This window comes from Euprymna scolopes, chromosome 46 (genome assembly GCF_053919585.1).
Source record: "Euprymna scolopes isolate OS-2025 chromosome 46, ASM5391958v1, whole genome shotgun sequence".
In the NCBI taxonomy this organism is placed as follows: domain Eukaryota; kingdom Metazoa; phylum Mollusca; class Cephalopoda; order Sepiida; family Sepiolidae; genus Euprymna; species Euprymna scolopes.
Genome location: NC_136527.1, coordinates 85963414 through 85985677, shown reverse-complemented (window position 1 = coordinate 85985677; position 22264 = coordinate 85963414).

Sequence of the window (22264 nt, the reverse complement as noted above, 5' to 3'; positions counted from 1 at the left end):
GACATCAGGGATCTAGAAGAGCATGAGCCTTACAAGTACCTTGGCATTGAGGAAAACGAGAACATACAACATGCCAAGATGAGGGAGAAGATTAGTAAAGAATATGTACGCCGGGTGAGGAAAATATGCAAAACCCAGCTCACCAATAAAAATAAAATTACTGCCATAAACCAGGTTGCTATGCCAGTAATAACATACAGCTTTGGTATCATTGACTGGCCACAAAAATACATCAACCGGCTAGATGTAAAGACACGGAAGCTACTAACGCTTCATAAAATAATATATAGAAATCAGTGTCTACCAAGGCTGTATGTGCCCAGGGGAGAAGGAGGTCTGGGACTCTCAGAGATTAATCATCAACATAGGGCAACTATTGTGAGCACCGGTCAGTATCTGAGAAGCTCCCAGAATGACACCCTCTCAATAGTATATGAACATCAAGAAACAAGAGCCAGCAGAACAACATCAGTCACCCAGCTGGCCAAACATTTTGGTCAGAGTTGTCTCTCAGATGAGGACGAAACACCAAACAAGTGTGCCACAGAAATAGCAAGAAAGAGCCGGCAGAAATATACCGAGACCTTTCAACAGATGAACCTTAAAGAATGGGAACAACATCAGCGTGCAAAGTATTTTCTGGGGGAACTTTCTCGGGAATACATAGATAAAGAAGGTTCTTTGGACTGGCTCAAAAGAGGATCCCTCCACCACGATCAGGAAAGGGTCATAATGGCTGCCCAAGACCAGGGATTGATGACCAATGCATTCAAGAAGATGGCAGTGATCAGTAATAACAATAAATGCAGATTCTGCCACACAGAATTGGAAAGTGTTGGTCATCTGATATCAAGTTGCAAAGTTCTTCTATGGGACGGCTACTATACAGCGAGACATGATGGAGTATGCAAGTACCTCCACTGGATCATCTGTAAAAAATTAAACATCCAGTGTAGCAGCAAGTCCTGGGAACATCAACCTGAAAAAACAGTTGGAAATGATTTATATACCATACATTACGACCATGTAATCCCTACAGCCACCTACCTTGAAAATGCTGCTGTGAAACCTGACATAGTTATATGGAATAAGTCAGAGAGAGTTGCAATCTTGATTGAAGTGAGTGTTCCTAATGATGGCGGTCTTAACAGAGCTGAAAGTGAGAAACAGACCAAATACCAAGGTCGCATGTATGATATGAAAAGAAACTGGAACCTAAAGGGGATATCGATCATACCAGTTATCATAGGTGCCACAGGACTTATGAAGAAGAACCTGAAGTCCTACCTAACTAATATTCATGGTGAACCAAGTGCAAAAGAGATTCAGATAATTGCACTTAAGGGAACAGCGAGGATACTAAAAAGAGCTCTCGGTTGGTTTCAATAAAAAAGCGGGGCAATGTTGGCAGCTGGTTTGGCTGCCCCATACCCGGCATTACAATCTTCAAAGGAAGAAAAAAAAAAAAAAAAACTCTCTCTCTTTCTGTTGTGTCGTTGAAATATATATACCATGAATTTATTAAACTTTTCCTCAAGTAAATAACTGTTTTAAAAATAATAAATAAATAAAAATGTTATATACGTCCAAATTAAAAAGGGCGACTTTCTAAGTAAATAAAAAAATAAGCTCCGAGGCGGAGCCAATATTAACCGTATGTATCGCTTGAAAAAAATAAACAAACAAAAAACAACAATAACAATCAATATATATATATATATATATATATATATATATATATATATATATATATATAAACAAATCATTAATAAAAAATGTTAAAAAACATCTTAAAAAACAGTTAAAAACATATTTAATTTTAAAAAAGGAAGCACAAGATAAGCAGATAGTCCTTAATCCGCGGAGTTTCGAAGAAATACTCTCCTTCTCATTAGAGGCAGCAATTAGCAAAATGCGCGATCGGATTTAGCATGTAAAAGTATTTAATGAAACCACAAGTAAGTCACAGATCTTACTTGGTTATATATATATATATATATATATATATATATATATATATATATATATATATATACACACACGAACAGACGCTCTCTCTTTCTTTCTGTTAAATTTGAATTTCTTGAATAAATAAAAAAATGATCAAATTACGTGATTTTTGGAATTTGTTCATCTTCGTCATGTGACTGGTTCATACATGATACAGACATTTTTTTTATTTTCTTTCATTTGGAAATGCCGTCATGAGTGCTAATCTGAATAAGCACCTAAAATGTTTAAAATATCATTGACAAACATTTACCCTTCATTTGTTTGGGTCAAAAATTAATTATTGATTAAATCCTATTGCAGTCACCTTAATTATTTAGAGTTTATTATAACTCTTCGAAAATGAAAGCAAAAAATAATCCCTGGTTAGTTAAACTGCACAAGTGCTTAATTTTCCTTCTCTTCTATTTACCTGGATAAGTTTTTAGTGTTTTCACTTATTTTAAAGTGTTTATTCGACTCCAAAAACTAAGTGTTATATGATAATAAAAACGGGTAAAAATCAATTAATGTCACTGTGATATTTAGTTGCTGGATTTTTACATCTTTGAAGTCTCGATAATAGCTCCAAAAAAATACAGAAAAAAAAATGGTAAAGAAAGATTTTTACCATTTTTTTGTGTATAATTAATGTCACGGTGATAGTTAATTGGTTAGATTTTTACCATTATTTTTAATCATTTTCGAGTTTTGAACGATTATCGAGACTCTACACACACAGTCATAATAAACTACAAAAACACACACACAAATAATGTGGGGGAGGGGTTCATTTACCAATTCTATACTTTCACCTAACAATTTAGTATTAAAAGATACCGTAATTAATTTGTTGTGCATTTTTTTACAATTAACAAGAAGGAAATTGTGTTATAAAAACAATTATGAAAAAATGTTACCAAAGGCAATGAAAATAAATCTTTTGATTACCTGGATAAGATTTTGGGTTTTTAACTCATTTTGAAGTGTTTATTCGGTTCTAGAAAACAACTAGAAATTAGCAGACATGTGTAAGTCATGTCTTTGAAGTCTCGTTAATCGCTCAAAAATTAGAAACTTAAACAAAAAAATGATAAAAATCCATCTAATTCATATTACAATAATATTTACTTATTTTTTATTCATTTTCGAGTTTTGAACGATTATGGAGACTCCAAAAGGTTACAGCGTTATGTCTAATGTTGTCGTTTTAAAAATTACAATTCAAAATTCATGTTTAAAATTTCAGGAAACAAAAATATCTAAGATGTGGAAAAAATAGTTTTAAAAGTGGAGGATCACTTTTTCTTTATTAATTTAACGTAAAATGAGCACCTACTTTATGTCCACCTTTTTATGGAGATCAAACTATTGTGGCCTGGTAGACCAACACAAAACATACCTTTAAAAAGTTGTTTTTTCGGGGTTTTCGGCTGTGCTGAAAACGAATATCACATTCAAAATTGGATCCGGCAACTAGTTTTCACGATACTGAAAAGATACTCTTTCACGTATATGTGCGCTTGCACGTACAACAATGGCCACCACTTATAACATAAAGAATTACATGGTTTCATATACGGAAAATTTATTTGCGGAAAAGTTTAATAAATTCATGTTATATTGTGTTCATTTCATGTTGAGCAAACCCCCACCCACCAAAAAGTGGCCATTAAGTGGGTGCTTATTTTACGTTAAATTAATATAGAAAAATGACCCCCCACTGTAAAACGTTTTTATTTCACACACAAAATAATAAAATCTGTTTATTTACGTGTTTGACGATTAATTTCAGCATTATTGACATTTTTGGTGCTATTTTTAAAATCGTATTTCCAAGTTTAATTAAAGTTTTGTGATATGTTTTTTTTAATTCAATTGTAAGGTTAAAGTACAGAATAGGTACAAAACACCGTCCCCTCCCCATGTTAAGAATGGCTTTTTAAATAATAACGTTAATATTTAAGCACGGAGCAATAAGTGCACTAGTACGAATTTTTTTTTGTTTCTTTGCTCCAAAATATTTCAAATCTAACACACACACACACACACACATGCGCACACACACACACACACACACACACACACACAATAAATAATAATCTAACACACACACACACACACAATAAATAATAATCTAACACACACACACACACACACACGCAAATTAAATAAACACACATTAAAAATAAACTATAAAAACACACATCAAATAAAAAATATTAGAGACAAACAAATAACTATTCTATACTTTCACCTAACAATTTAATAAACAAAAAAAAAAATCAACTAAAAACAAAGAAAACAACCGGAAGTAAAGTGGAAACACTAATCGTAAAGATAACCACAAATAAAAAACAATTTGTTAAAAAAATTACGAATTTTCAAATATTTTTTTTATTCAAAATTTAACGTAAAATGAGCACCCACTTTATGGTCACCTTGTTTTTGTTGGGGGGGGGGTCAACAATAAATAAAACACTATAAAAACAAATAAAAAATGTTAGACAAAAAAAAAAAAACAATATGGGGGGGCGCTTTACCAATTGTATACTTTCACCTAACAATTTTATAAACAAAAAATACCGGAAGAATGTCGACTAAAATGAAGAAACAACCGGAAGTGAATTGGAAACACTAATCGTAAAGATAACCACAAAAATAAAAAAACAGTAAACAACAATTTGTTAAAAAAAATTTACGGATTTTCAAATTTTTTTTAATAAAAGACAAAATTTTATGAAAGTTACGAATAAACGAGAAACACACTTTCTTCTGATATACATTTTTGGAGTAGTTTTTAACAAACATACACATTACTTTGAACTATAAAGAACTCTGCATGTGATGAATTTTCGTAATTTTTGGATATATTACTATTTTTGACATGACAATTAACTACGTATGGAGGTTGTTGGGGACTTTCTTCTGATATACACCGAGACGACGGTCTCATGAAAGTCATCTCGGTCTTGTTCTAATTTAAGTCTCAACACTTGTTTTGTTCCGAAGTAAATAAACGCTTTAAAATAAGTTAAAACATAAAGCCAAGTACGTCCAAGGATGAAATACTGTTGCCATATCTGGGCAGGAGCTGCTAAAAACAGCCTATCCTGCCTTGATAGAGTACAAAATAGACTTCGTGGCTTAGTGGGGGATGCCCTTTTCTCTACCCTGCAACCTCTCTCCCACAGAAGAGACGTTGCGAGACTATCCTTGTTTTATCGTTATTTCCATGGCAGGTACTCGTCTGAACTCCAATCTCTCGTCCCCCGTCACCAATCTTTCACGAAAAACACCCGTCTGGCTGAATCCACTGTGAAAAATTCCCCCCACTCTATATCTGTGCCTAAATCAAAATGCGGATTCCATGAACAAAGCTTCTCTCTTAGAACTGCACGCCTGTGGAACTCTGTTCCGTCTGCCTGCTTCCCACCGGACTACAACTTGGATGTCTTCAAGTCCAATGTTAACAAATTTCTAATGAACCACCCCTTTAAGTAAACACTTCATCAAATCTCCACACTAACGTAATGTACTTGCAATAGCCCTTATCCCTGAGTGGCTTCCGGGCCTTGGTATGTGGTGATCACTGTGTAAAAAAACAAAAAAGAAGACCTTCCCAGATATTTTTCAAGGGAGATAATTAAAAAGTCACAGTTATGTACCTTCAGGAAACCATAGGAAAATATACTTACAAATATATAAATATATATTCTTCAAGGGAGATAATCTCAATCAGAGTTATCTACCTTTAAGCAACGAACACACATACACAAACGCTCTATCTCTCTCTGTTGTGTCGTTGATATATATTAATTTTATGTGAGTAAATGAAGAAGTTATATATATATATATATATATATATATATATATATATATATATATATATATATATATATATATATATAACCACTTTAACATGCCTGGATATCTCCCACTCTGCCGTAAGGACTCTGACAGACATATGCACGGACTTGGAGTTTACATTCGTAATACCCTTCCCTTGACTAGAGAAACAAACCTAGAAACAGATGATCAAGCCTTTATGTGCTTTAGACTAAACGTGCAACACAGTATTAGCTACTATTATTTTCTCTACCGCTCTCCCTCGACTCAGGACTGCTCCATAATAAACAAAGTATCCGACAGCATAGACACGGCACTGTCCCTCGACACTAGCGCACAAATACATGTGTTTGGTGACTTTAATGTCCACCACTAAAACTGGCTTGGATTCTCTACTCACACAGATGCAGCGGGCAGCACAACCCATAGCTTCGCTATATCTCACTCCCTATCACAAATTGTTACGTTTCCAACCCGTTTCCCTGACCAGGAAGAACAACACGCATCACTTCTAGATCTGTTTTTGACCACAGTTCCCGATGACTGCATAGCGAAGGCCCACAGCCCACTCGGAAACGCTGATCATGCAGTGATAATGGTTGAAATCGCCCTAAACTCTAGACCCAAATCTGAAGAGCCAGTGCTCAAAACAACGAGATATTATAATAAGGCTGACTGGGAAGCCATCAGGGAACTAATTAGAGATGCTCCATGGAAAAATATTTTCTCTCTCCCTGCTGAACAGTGTGCAAACGAGACCACTGACTGGTTCAAAACTGCAATCGAAGCGCATGTTCCCATGCGGAAATTTTATAGTAAGCCCCACTCTCCCCAATGGTTTACGTCGACTTGTGCAACTGCCATTACTCAAAAGCAGCATGCATACCGTAGGTTTAACCGACATAAGTCCAGTTCAAACAGACTGAAGTATATAGAAGCTAGAAATAATGTTAAGAAAGAAATAGCGACAGCTAAGAGAGAATTTACGGAAACCACTAAAAAGCGCATCGAAGCACAAAAACTAGGAACTCGAGACTTCTGGAAAATCTACAACAGTGTAGTAAATAATGGGCAATCAACAATTCCCCCACTAACCAACAATCACGAGGTTGTCTCCTCAGCAACCGACAAGGCTAACATGCTTGCCAGTCGGTTTGCCTCAAACTCCACACTGGACCCTTCCAACCACCCCCTACCTGACTTTCCTATGCGGACAGACGCCACACTAGACGATCTGAAAACCACCCCTGCTCAGGTGCATGCTATCATAAAAAACCTTGACATCTCAAAAGCATGTGGACCCGATCTTATCCCAGCTGTGCTATTAAAAAAGTGCTCAGCCGAAGTAGCTCCAGTTCTCTCCAAACTCTACAACAAATGTCTTAATGAAGCTTGCTTTCGGGGCTGTTGGAAAACTGCTTCTGTTGTACCAGTATTCAAGAATTCTGGCGAAAGGACAGACCCATCAAATTATCGCCCCATTAGCCTCCTCCCACTTTTTGCCAAAATATTTGAGACCATAATTAACCATGCTCTAGTCCATCATCTTACAGATGCTAAACTACTGACTGACAAACAATATGGATTTAGACAAGCCCGTTCCACAGCAGACATCCTCACCGTGATCTCTGAACGTATATACCAATCACTGGACAAAGCGGGGGAAGGCAGAGCGGTAGCTCTAGATATATCTAAGGCTTTTGACAGGGTGTGGCATGAGGGTCTCCTCAGTAAAATCAGATCATACGGTATCACTGGTAGAATACTTAACATAATTAAATCCTTCTTAGATAAGAGAAAAATCCAGGTTGTTCTCGACGGTCGTACATCTAAACAATATGATATAAATGCGGGAGTGCCCCAGGGTTCTATCCTTGGACCTCTATTGTTCCTGATATTCATAAATGACCTCCCCGACAACATTGCCTCTGAGATGGGTATATATGCTGATGACACTACACTCTATGGCAGACACGACAGGAAGACGAATGAACACATTTCTAAAGAAATGGCAGAAACACTAGAGGAAGACCTCCAATCTGTAGTGGAATGGGGACAAAAGTGGTTGGTCGCGTTCAATGCTGCCAAGACTAAACTAGTTTCATTCAATAATTACAAGAAACCCTATCTACCACCAATAGCAATGGCCAACGACTCTTTATCTGAGAGTCCATCTTTCAAACTCCTTGGCCTAACGTTCACAGGAAACATGAGTTGGAACAATTACATTGAAGGCATTGCCAGGGCCGCTGCAAGAAAGGTAGGCTCTCTCTACCGTGCTAGAAAACTACTAACACCCGAAAGTATTCTGTACCTCTATAAGGCCACCATTCGCCCATGTATGGAGTATTGCTGCCACATCTGGGCTGGTGCATCTGCTACTAGTCTCTCGCTCCTTGACAAGGTTCAAAAGAGAGTCGCAAATCTGATAGGCCCTGAACTGGCATCTAAGCTTCAGCCTCTGTCCCATCGACGAAATGTTGCATCCCTCTGCCTGTTCTACAAGTATTTTAGTGGTGAATGCTCTGATGAACTGCAATCACTTGTGCCCCCACGACGCGAGCACCCTCGACAAACCCGACAGGCTACTAGATCCCACCCCCACACTGTAGAGGTCCCTAGATGTAAAAGATCTTTTTACTCCAATAGTTTCTTCCCCAGAACCGCAAGACTCTGGAATTCCATTCCAGGTCCCTGCTTCCCCAACAGTACTGACGTGCAGAAGTTCAAGTGTAACGTGAACCGACACCTTGCTGCCCAAATCCCTACATAGTACCCCAGTAGTTGTTGCCCCTGATAGTAGCCCCCCAACACCAAAGTGGCAATTTGCCTTGTTTGGGGTGAAAATGTAATAAAAAAAAAAAATAAATAAAAAAAAAAAATATATATATATATATATATATATATATATATATATATATATAACTTCTTCATTTACTCACATAAAATTAATATACGAAAGTATAAATTTATGCGTAAACTTAAAGTATTTACTTCAAAAGTGCTCAATACGTAGGTAGAGCTAGTTAGTAAGTTATAAAATATAATCGCCATATATATTTTATAGCTTACTATGTATTCTCCAAGGGAGATAATTGAAAAGTCAGAGTAATCTACCTTAAGGAAATCATATATATATATATATATATATATATATATATATATATATATATATATATATATATATATATATATATATATAATATGAACAAATGATTAATCAAAAATGTTAAAAATTAATTATTGATTAAATCCTATTTCAGTCACCTTAATTATTTAGAGTTTATTATAACTCTTCGAAAATGAAAGCTAAAAATAATCCCTGGTTAGTTAAACTGCACAAGTGCTTAATTTTCCTTCTCTTCTATTTACCTGGATAAGTTTTTAGTGTTTTCACTTATTTTAAAGTGTTTATTAGACTCCAAAAACTAAGTGTTATATGATAATAAAAACGGGTAAAAATCAATTAATGTCACGGTGATATTTAGTTGCTGGATTTTTACATCTTTGAAGTCTCGATAATAGCTAAAAAAATACAGAAAAAAAAATGGTAAAGAAAGATTTTTACCATTTTTTTGTGTATAATTAATGTCACGGTGATAGTTAATTGGTTAGATTTTTACCATTATTTTTAATCATTTTCGAGTTTTGAACGATTATCGAGACTCTACACACACAGTCATAATAAACTACAAAAACACACACACAAATAATGTGGGGGAGGGGTTCATTTACCAATTCTATACTTTCACCTAACAATTTAGTATTAAAAGATACCGTAATTAATTTGTTGTGCATTTTTTTACAATTAACAAGAAGGAAATTGTGTTATAAAAACAATTATGAAAAAATGTTACCAAAGGCAATGAAAATAAATCTTTTGATTACCTGGATAAGATTTTGGGTTTTTAACTCATTTTGAAGTGTTTATTCGGTTCTAGAAAACAACTAGAAATTAGCAGACATGTGTGAGTCGTGTCTTTGAAGTCTCGATAATCGCTCAAAAATTAGAAATTTAAACAAAGAAAATGATAAAAATCCATCTAATTCATATTACAATAATATTTACTTATTTTTTATTCATTTTCGAGTCTTGAACGATTATGGAGACTCCAAAAGGTTACAGCGTTATGTCTAATGTTGTCGTTTTAAAAATTACAATTCAAAATTCATGTTTAAAATTTCAGGAAACAAAAATATCTAAGATGTGGAAAAAATAGTTTTAAAAGTGGAGGATCACTTTTTATTTATTAATTTAACGTAAAATGAGCACCTACTTTATGTCCACCTTTTTATGGAGATTAAACTATTATGGCCTGGTAGACCAACACAAAACATACCTTTAAAAATTTGTTTTCTTGGGGTTTTCTGGTGTGCTGAAAACGAATATCGCATTTAAAATTGGGTCTGGCAACTAGTTTTCACGATACTGAAAAGATACTTGTGGGCGCTTGCACGTACAACAATGGCCACCACTTATAACAAAGAATTACATGGTTTCATATACGGAAAAATTTATTTGCGGAAAAGTTTAATAAATTCATATTTAATTGTGTTCATTTTATGTTGAGCAAACCCCCACCCACCAAAAAAGTGGCCATTAAGTGGGTGCTTATTTCACGTTAAATTAATATAGAAAAATGATCCCCCACTGTAAAACGTTTTTATTTCACACACAAAATAATAAAATCTGTTTATTTACGTGTTTGACGATAAATTTTTTTTTTTTTTTTTTTTATACAATTTTCACCCCAAACAAGGCACAGTGCCACTTTGAAGCAGGGGGCTACTATTAGGGAATTAATTAGCGGGGTCATTATGAAGGGAGAAGAGTAGAAAGATGTTTGTTAACATTACACTTGAACTTCTGCATATCATTGCAGTTGGGAAAGCAGAATCCCAGAAAGGAGTTCCAAAGACCCGCAGTTCTGGGGAAGAAACTATTGGAGTAAAAGGCTTTCTTGCACCTAGGAATCTCCACTGTAAAGGGATGAGACTTAGTAGCTTGTCGGGTTTGTCGGGGGTAGTTACGTCGGGGAGGTACAAGTGTTTGCAGTTCGTCAGAGCATTCACCATTAAAGTATTTGTAGAACAGGCAGAGGGATGCAACATCTCGTCGATGGGACAGAGGTTGAAGCCTAGATGACAGTTCAGGACCTATCAGGTTGGCGACTCTTTTTTGAACCCTGTCCAGGAGCGAGAGACAAGCAGCAGATGCACCAGCCCAGATGTGACAACAGTACTCCATACATGGGCGAATGGTTGCCTTATAGAGGTATAGGATACTGGCAGGCGTAAGTAGTTTTCTAGCACGGTAGAGGGAGCCAACCTTCCTTGCAGCAGCCTTGGCAATGCTCTCAATGTATCTATTCCAGTTCATATTCCCTGTAAACGTTAGGCCGAGGAGTTTAAAAGAAGTACTTTCAGGCAATGTGTTCTTGGCCATTGCTATTGGTGGTAGAGAAGGTTTCTTGTAGTTATTGAAGGAAACAAGCTTAGTCTTAGCAGCATTGAATGAGACCAACCATTTTTGTCCCAATTCCACTACGGATTGGAGGTCATCCTCTAGTGTTTCTGCCATTTTCTTGGATATGTGTTCATTTTTTTCCCCTCATATCTGTTATAGAGAGTGGTGTCATCGGCAAATATACCCATCTCCGAAACAATATTATCAGGGAGGTCGTTTATGAATATCAGGAACAATAGAGGTCCAAGGATAGACCCCTGAGGCACTCCCGCATTTATGTCATATTGTTTGGATGTACGTCCGTCGAGGACAACTTTGATTTTTCTATTACTTAAGAAGGATTTAGTTACGTTATGAATTCTTCCAGTGATTTCATATGATCTAATTTTCCTTAGAAGACCATCGTGCCATACCCTGTCAAAAGCCTTAGATATATCAAGCGCCACCGCTCTACCCTCCCCTGTTTTATCCAATGAACGGTATATACGTTCAGAAACTACAGTTAAGATATCTGCTGTTGAACGGGCTTGCCTGAATCCATATTATTTGTCAGTCAGGAGTTTAGCAGCTGTTAGGTGCTGGACTAGGACTTGATTAACTAAGGACTCAAATATTTTGGCGAAAAGCGGGAGGAGGCTAATGGGGCGATAATTTAGTGGGTCAGTTCTTTCATCAGAATTCTTGAAGACTGGTACCACAGAGGCGGTTTTCCAGCAGTCGGGAAAACAAGATTCGTTAAGGCATTTATTGTAAAGTTTGGACAGAACTGGAGCAACCTCGGCAGAGCATTTTTTTAATAGCACAGCCGGGATGAGATCTGGTCCACATGCTTTTGAGGTGTCTAGGTTTTTTATAATAGCATGTACCTGAGAAGGGGTGATTTTCATATCGTCAAGTGTGGCGTCTGTTCGCAGAGGAAAATCAGGGAGTGAGTGGTGTACCGAGTTCAGTGTGAAGTTTGAGGCAAACCGACTGGCAAGCAGATTAGCCTTGTCAGTTGCTGTGCAAGAAACCTCATGATTGTTTGTTAGTGGGGGGAATAATTGACTGTCCATTATTAACTACGCTGTTGTAGATTTTCCAAAAATCCCGGGTTCCTAATTTCTGTGCTTCGATGCGCTTTCTGGTGGTTTCAGAGTAATCTGACTTAGCTGTGTCTATCACTCTCTTACAATTATTTCTAGCTTCTATAAACTTCTGTTTATTTGAGCTGGACCACAGTTGAATCTGCGGAACGCATGCTGCCTTTGACAAATGGCAGCTGCACAAGCAGAAGTAAACCATTGGGGGGAGTGGGGCTTGCTATAGTATTTCCGTGCGGGAACATGTGCTTCAATAGCAGTTTTGAACCATTCAGTTGTCTCATTTGCACACTGTTCCGCTGGAAGAGTAAAGATATTTTGCCATGGGGCATCTCTGATGAGCTCCCTGATGGCTTCCCTATCAGCCTTTTTGTAATACCTCGTTGTTTTGAGTAGTGTGTCTTCAGTTTTAGGGCGAGAATTTAGGCTGATTTCTACCATTATCACAGCATGATCAGCATTCCCGAGTGGGCTGTGGGCATTTGTTGTACAGTCATTGGGAACCGTTGTCAGAAAGAGATCTAGAAGTGAGGCATGTTGATCGTGCTGGTCTGGGAAACGTGTCGGAAATGTAACCAATTGAGATAGGGAATGAGATATAGAGAAGCTATGTGTTGCGCTACCAGCTACGTCTGTGTGATTTGAGAATCCTAGCCAGTTACTGTGGTGGACATTGAAGTCACCAAATACATGTATTTGTGCGCTAGTATCGAGGGAGAGTGCTATATCTATGCTGTCTGAGACTTTGTTTATTAGGGTACAGTCTTGGTTTGAGGGAGAGCGGTAGAGAAAATACAAGTAGCTAATATTGTGTTGCATATTTAGTCTGAAGCACATAAAGGCCTGGCCCTCTGATTCTAGTTTTATTTCTCTAGTTAGGGGGAGGGTGTTTCGAATATAGACTCCAAGTCCATGCATATGTCTGTCCGAGTCCTTACGGTAGAGTGGGAGATAACCAGGCATGTTAAAGTGGTTAGAGGGACTGGAGGAGTTAAGGTTAGTTTCACTTAATGCTAAGATATACGGGGTGTTTACAAGGAGAACTGACTCAACATCATCTAAGTTAGTTCTAAGCCCGCGGATATTAGTACATGCAAGCCTCAAGGGAGGAGGCAGGTTGGTTTTCTTTGAGTTTTGTCCTGGTTTAAACATAACTTTTGCTTGAGCTGTCATTTCATTTTATTTTCTTTAAAAGTTTCAGTTAGGGTGGATGAGTGAGGGGGTGCTGGACAAATAGTTGTGCAGAATACCAGACATGCAATACATGTAAACCATCAGCTGTCCTCACCCACAGGATTGTGGCCTCAGGAAAGCCCACCGGGGATGAGTGCAGGGTCCCTTTCCATGCGCGACATGGCACTACAAACATCCCGATATTTTACAACTGTTGATGGAGCAGCCGCTCTAAGCGCTACCAAAGAGTTAGGGCTCATGTACTATCAGTTGGAAACAGCAGCCAGGAACTGTCAATCCGGTACCCTCAATCCATTAGGCAAAGCCAGCCCAGTTCAACTGCACCGACACATATGGCACTGAAGCACTCCACTGTGTCCAGTTTAGGGGGATCGGATGTGGCGGGAGTGGGGAAAAGCGGCGTTCATTGCCCTAGTCAGGAAACAAGGTCAACCACTGGGTGATTCAGACGAGTCCCTGTGATAGTACCTCTACGCCTGGTCAATAGGCAAAGAAGGAGTATGAAAGCCGGGCGATAGACAAAGCCTATCTCCTCCTTAAGCAGTTTAGGTTTGCCAACCGGTGATTTGTTTGAGTCACCAGCTCTAGGAAGGTTGTCGTCCAGGACTGAAGAGACCTCCCTCCCCTAGGTTTAGTTTCAGAGTTTTCCTTCTCCTAGACGGATGGCCTGGGAAGACCTACGGGTCCATCAGCTCCGAGGGGGTTCGCCCCGCGCCTGGGTCCTAATCCAGGTATTTCTGCGACCCCGCATGGGTAGTTAATATTTATTGGTTATTTAGGTTAATATCTCCTGAAAAAATCGGGCATTTAGGTTAGCTTCTACAGAAGATTTTCACTCCTCAAGTGTGGTTTAAAAAGGGCATTATTATGCTGTCCATTTTCATTTTTACTGAGAGAGGATATAGGTAAAAATTCATGCAGTGGAAGCAGCTAAATTTGCTACAGTATTGGATCGAGAGAGACGAGTTAATGTATGGTTAGATATAGTTTTGTAAGTTTAGCAATGTATGGTTAGATATGGTTTAGTAGGTTTAGGAATGTATAGTTAGATATGGTTTAGTAGGTTTAGGATTAGGATAAAGTGTTAGAGTATGATCTACTTGCTATTAGAAATTCTGATTTGATGCCCAAACCGGACATTAAGCAAGACTGAAAGATAAGATATGCTCAGTATAGATACAAGAGAACATTTGATATGGAGTACAGTTATACCTGATAGATATAGGTTATTGCATATTCTGTAAGTATACTTAAAGTATAGATGGATGGATAAGTAGTAGTGTATACGAATGCATGGAATTTTGGACAATTTGAGTAAGTTGCCTTTAGACTACAACGAAGGAGAATGACTTCGCCTTTCTCTTAATATCCGGAAGTTTTTATTTCAATGAGTACCGGTTTAGTTTGTGTAATAATTATTGCAATACTATCTCTTAATAAAGAGATATTAATGGTTACTGTTAATTATAGATTACTTTAAGTCAATGTATTGGACTATGGCTAGTAAGTATTTACTTAGAAGCTTGGTTATGGGTTAGGAGTTATAATCAGGAGCATGCCTAGGAAATTTTAGGTGTTAATGGGTATCGATTTACGAGTTTGTTAGGGTCAAGGGCGGAGAGCAAGGACCCCTCTAAGTTACGTGAGACGGATTAGGTTTAGTGGCAACTTAGGAAATAGAGCAGTTTTGTTTTGTTAGTGATCAAGAGAAAGAGAATTTAAGTAAAAAATAATAAGGTTTGCCATGCAAAACAGACAAGGCAGTCATCTTGGAGGTAAAGTATCTATAGGAGGTACTTAGTATACAAGCAGCAGTATTTTGTAGTTTTGAGAGGAATTTTAGGTACAATAGTTTCATGGCTTATTGCACAAGTCCGTAGTCAAGGTGAGGGACGATGTACTTCTAATATTGAAACTGGGTTTATCTAATTTTAAAAGTAGTTGACTAGAGTGTTATTAGGTGTTCTACTTAGCTTAGGGATAGAATAAAGATTTAAGGTAATATTCAGGGTGATATAAGCAATTTCATGAGGATTAGATATATGATCACTGGATGTTGAACTGCTCAGGAGGATTCTTGTATCAATTAAGAAGGATGTCTTGGTGATATAAGATTTGAGAAATTAAGAGTCTGGGGATACAGAGAGTTTTGAGCTGATGAGGATTCAGTATAGGCGATTGTATATAGGTAGCAAAGGTGGTTTAGTTTAGTACGCACGTATTGTACATATTAAGTATACTGCTTCAGTTCAATCCTCTATCGCAAAGAAAAATCCGTTTGTATTTCGGTTTGCAATTTTGTCAAGAGAGGAAATTTAAAAACAGCTTATCTAATTGTTGATGATATCAGTTTATAGACAATAGTACAGACTGATAAATTGTTGTGTAAGGCATAAGAGGCCCTCATCTTAAGATGAGATGATGGATCACGAGCATAAGTTCGGAGCAGGGATCTGGAAAGGAAATGGCAGTGTACAAGGAAGGGGAGGGGGTCACTGATGTTTATTAACATTTTATTTATTTTTTTTTCTTAAAAAAAAAATTGCCTTTCGATGGCTGATTATATTAAGTAACTTAAATAAAGTTTTCATGTCCTCTAAATAAAATAGCATAATTTCTTTTTTTACCGAGTTTGTCTTTACTATAGCATTGACTTATAAATTAAGTGACATGGCATTGTAAACTGCGAAATAGTCTATTTAAGTGGAGAAAAGTTATCGGTTACAATATGCCTGGAAATGGAAAGAATATTAGCTTTAAATTATATGCGAAACAGTTAGGAATTTTACTTAGCTTTGGTTTTTTTTTCTTGGATACTCGAGGCTAAAAAGCATGGTGGTCGTTTCTCTTGGCCTCGTACGGTCAAAGTGCACTTGTGGTACCAAGATGCGATCTATTTAGTAGGGAGACGGTGTGGGCTGATTTAGAGGGAGGGGAGGAGGTCACTTAGTGAAAAGTTTTCCATTTGGCGGCGCGACATATTTCTTTGCATGTGTATCGTTTTTAGAGGTATTAATGTTAACAATTGAATACGCGTTTCAAACAAATATGATGGAAATAAAATATTAACAGATATAACGTAAAAATAATAGCATATATAACGTACAAGGTGAAAAGCGGAAAAAAACTGAAAAGGAAATGTGCAGTTGTAAGTACAGCTTCGGGAAAGAATTTAAGTCATATTCACCGTAAGGATTCGTTGAAATAAGTTTTAACCGTCGTGAAGGAAAACCATCAATAAATTGAGAATCGTAGAGTTTTAGGTTTAATTCAATACATCTAATTATTAATTTAAGAATTATTGACATTTTTGGTGCTATTTTTTAAATCGTATTTCCAAGTTTAATTAAAGTTTTGTGATATGTTTTTTTTATTCAATTGTAAGGTTAAAGTACAGAATAGGTACAAAACACCGTCCCTAACATGGGTTAAGAATGGCTTATTAAATAATAATGTTAATATTTAAGCACGGAGCAATAAGTGCACTAGTACGAATTTTTTTTTGTTTCTTTGTTCCCAAATATTTCAAATCTAACGCACACACACACATGCAAACTAAATAAACACACATTAAAAATAAACTATAAAAACACACATCAAATAAAAAATATTAGAGACAAACAATTCTATACTTTCATCTAACAATGTAATAAACAAAAAAAATCAACTAAAAACGAAGAAAACAACCGGAAGTAAAGGGGAAACACTAATCGTAAAGATAACCATTTTTGAAAAACAATTTGTTAAAAAAAGTTACGAATTTTCAAATATTTTTTTAATTCTAAATTTAACGTAAAATGGGCACCCACTTTATGGTCACCTTGTTTTTGTTGGGGGAGGGTCAACAATAAATAAAAACTATAAAAACAAATAAAAAATGTTAGAAAAAAAAAAAACAATATGGGGGGGGGGCGCTTTACCAATTGTATACTTTCACCTAACAATTTTATAAACAAAAAATACCGGAAGAATTTTGACTTAAAATGAAGAAACAACCGGAAGTGAATTGGAAACACTAATCGTAAAGATAACCAGAAAAATAAAAAAAAACGGTAAAAAACAATTTGTTAAAAAAAATTTACGGATTTGCAAATATTTTTTAATAAAAGACAAAATTTTATGAAAGTTACGAATAGACGAGAAACACAGACACACACGAGAAAGAAAAAACAAAAATAAAAAATTATTTTTATTTTTTTTTTATTTTTCAATAAAAATTTTTTAAAAATTTCGATTCCAATTTTTCAATTGTTTTTCTTCAAATTTAAACAAATTTTGTTTCGGAAAACAAAAAATTTCATTTTTATCACAAAAAAATATTTTCCCAATTTTGTTGAAATTAAAATAAAAAAAATCTTTTTCTTTTTTCATCGAATTAATTTAACAAACATCAAATTACTTTGAACTATAAAGAACTCTGCACTTGATGAGTTTGCGTAATTTTTGGATATATTACTATTTTCGACATGACAATTAACTACGTATGGAGGTTGGTGGGGACTTTCTTCTGATATATACACCGAGACGACGGTCTCATGAAAGTCATCTCGGTCTTGTTCTAATTTAAGTCTCTACACTTGTTTTGTTCCGAAGTAAATAAACGCTTTAAAATAAGTTAAAACATAAAGCTAAGTACGTCCAAGGATGGAATACTGTTGCCATATCTGGACAGGAGCTCCTAAAAACAGCCGATCCTGCCTTGATAGAGTACAAAATAGACTTCCTGGCTTAGTGGGGGATGCCCTTTTCTCTACCCTGCAACCTCTCTCCCACAGAAGAGACGTTGCGAGCCTATCCTTGTTTTATCGTTATTTCCATGGCAGGTGCTCGTCTGAACTCCAATCTCTCGTCCCCCGTCACCAATGTTTCACGAAAAACACCCGTCTGGCTGAATCCACTGTGAAAAATTCCCCCCACTCTATATCTGTGCCTAAATCAAAATGCGGATTCCATGAACAAAGCTTCTTTCTTAGAACTGCACGCCTGTGGAACTCTGTTCCGTCTGCCTGCTTCCCACCGGACTACAACTTGGATGTCTTCAAGTCCAATGTTAACAAATATCTAATGAACCGTCCCTTTAAGTAAACACTTCATCAAATCTCCACACTAACGTAATGTACTTGCAATAACCCTTATCCCTGAGTGGCTTCCGGGCCTTGATAAGTGGTGATCACTGTGTAAAAAAAAAAAAAAAAAAAAAAAAGACCTTCCCAGATATTTTTCAAGGGAGATAATTAAAAAATCACAGTTATGTACCTTCAGGAAACCATAGGAAAATATACTTACAAATATTTAAATATATATTCTTCAAGGGAGATAATCCAAATCAGAGTTATCTACCTTTAGAAAACGAACACACATACACAAACTCTCTATCTCTCTCTGTTGTGTCGTTGAAATATATATATATATATATATATATATATATATATATATATATATATATGTATATATATATATATATATATATATATTGTAAATGTATTTTGTTAGTAAATGAAGAAGTTATATATATATATATATATATATATATATATATATATATATATATATATATATATATATAACTTCTTCATTTACTCACCTAAAATTAATATACGAAAGTATAAATTTATGCGGAAACTTGAAGTATTTACTTCAAAAGTGCTCAATACGTAGGTAGAGCTACTTAGTAAGTTATAAAATATAATCGCCATATATATTTTATAGCTTACTATGTATTCTCCAAGGGAGATAATTGAAAAGTCAGAGTAATCTACCTTAAGGAAATCTTATATTATATATATATATGTATATATATATATATATATATATATATATATATATTGTAAATTTATATATATATATATATATATATATATATATATATATATATATATATATATATATAATATGAACAAACGATTAATCAAAAATGTTAAAAAACACCTTGAAAAAGAGTTAAAAAATATATTTAATTTTAAAAAGGAAGCACAAGATAAGCGGATAGTCCTTAATCCGCGGAGTTTCGAAGAAATACTCTACTTCTCATCAGAGGGTAGCAATTAGCAAAATGCGCGATCGGATTTAGCATGTAAAAGTATTTAATGAAACCACAAGTAAGTCACATATCTTACTTGGTTATATATATATATATATATATATATATATATATATATATATATATATATATATATATATATAAATATATATATATATATATATATATATATATATATATATAGATATATATATATACACACACATACACGAACACACGCCCTCTCTCTCTCTTTCTTTCTGTTAAACTTGAATTTCTTGAATAAAAATAAAATTGATCAAATTACGTGATTTTTGGAATTTGTTCATCTTCGTCATGTGACTGGTCTATACATGATATAGACATTTTTTTTATTTTCTTTCATTTGGAAATGCCATCATGAGTGCTAATCTGAATAAGCACCTAAAATGTTTAAAATACCATTGACAAACATTTCCCATCCATTTGTTTGGGTCAAAAATTAATTATTGATTAAATCCTATTTCAGTCACCTTTATTATTTAGAGTTTATTATAACTCTTCGAAAATGAAAGCTAAAAAAAAAAATCCTGGTTAGTTAAATTGCACAAGTGCTTAATTTTCGTTATCTTTTATTTACCTGGATAAGTTTTTAGTGTTTTCACTTATTTTATAGTGTTTATTCGACTCCAAAAACTAAGTGTTATATGATAATAAAAACGGGTAAAAATCAATTAATGTCACGGTGATATTCAGTTGCTGGATTTTTACATCTTTGAAGTCTCGATAATAGCTCAAAAAAAAAATACAGAAAAAAAAATGGTAAAGAAAGGTTTTTACCATTTTTTTTGTGCATAATTAATGTCACGGTGATAGTTAATTGGTTAGATTTTTACCATTATTTTTAATCATTTTCGAGTTTTGAACGATTATCGAGACTCTAAACACACAGTAATAATAAACTATAAACACATACACACAAATAATGTGGGGGAGGGGTTCATTTACCAATTCTATACTTTCACCTAACAATTTAGTATTAAAAGATACCGTAATTAATTTGTTGTGCATTTTTTTTTACAATTGACAAGAAGGAAATTGTGTTATAAAAAAAATTATTAAAGAATGTTACCAAAGGCAATGTAAATAAATCTTAAATAAGATTTTGGGTTTTTAACTTATTTTGAAGTGTTTATTCGGGTCGAAAAAACAACTAGAAATTAGCAGACATGTGTGAGTCGTGTCTTTGAAGTCTCAGTAATAGCTCAAAAATTAGAAATTTAAACAAAAAAATTATAAAAATCAATCCATATTTTTTTTATTCATTTTCGAGTTTTGAACGATTATGGAGACTCCAAAAGGTGACAGCGTTATGTCTAATTTAAAATTAATGCTTAAAATTCCAGGAAACAACAAGTTTCTAAGATGTGAAAAAAATAGTTATAAAAGTGAGGGATCACTTTTCTTTATTAATTTTACTGAAAAGATACTTTTTCGCATATACGTGCGCTTGCGCGTACAACAATGGCCACCACTTATAACATAAAGAATTACATTGCTCCATATACGGAAAATTTATTTGCGGAAAAGTTTAATAAATTCATGTTATATTGTGTTCATTTTATGTTGAGCAAACCCCCACACACCAAAAAGGGGAGATAATACAAATCAGAGTTATCTACCTTTACAAAACGAACACACATACACAAACTCTCTCTCTCTTTCTGTTGTGTAAATTAGTGTTACTGTTATATGATAATAAAAACAGGTAAAAATCAATTAATGTCACAGTGATATTTAGTTGCTGGATATTTACATCTTTGAAGTCTCGATAATAGCTAAAAAATAGAAAATTATGATAAAAAAATGGTAAAGAAAGGTTTTTACCATTTTTTGTGCATAATTAATGTCACAGTGATATTTAATTGGGTTGATTTTTACCATTGTTTTTAATCATTTTCGAGTTTTGAACGATTATCGAGACTCTAAACACACAGTAATAATAAACTATAAACACACACACACACACATAAATAATGTGGGGGAGGGGTTCATTTACCAATTCTATACTTTCACCTAACAATTTAGTATTAAAAGATACCGTAATTAATTTGTTGTGCATTTTTTTACAATTAACAAGAAGGAAATTGTGTTATAAAAACAATTATGAAAAAATGTTACCAAAGGCAATGAAAATAAATCTTTTGATTACCTGGATAAGATTTTGGGTTTTTAACTCATTTTGAAGTGTTTATTCGGTTCTAGAAAACAACTAGAAATTAGCAGACATGTGTGAGTCGTGTCTTTGAAGTCTCAGTAATAGCTCAAAAATTAGAAATTTAAACAAAAAATGATAAAAATCAATCCAATTCATATTACAATAATATTTACTTATTTTTATTCATTTTCGAGTTTTGAACGATTATGAAGATCATTTTCTTTATTAAGTTCACGTAAAATGAGCACCTACTTTATGTCCAACTTTTTATGGAGATCAAACTATTGTGGCCTGGTAGACCAACACAAAACATACCTTTAAATATTTGTTTTCTTGTGGTTTTCTGGTGTGCTGAAAACGAATATCGCATTTAAAATTGGATCCGGAAACTAGTTTTCACGATACTGAAAAGATACTTAAATCGTTTTTCCAAGTTTAATTAAAGTTTTGTGATATGTTTTTTTTAT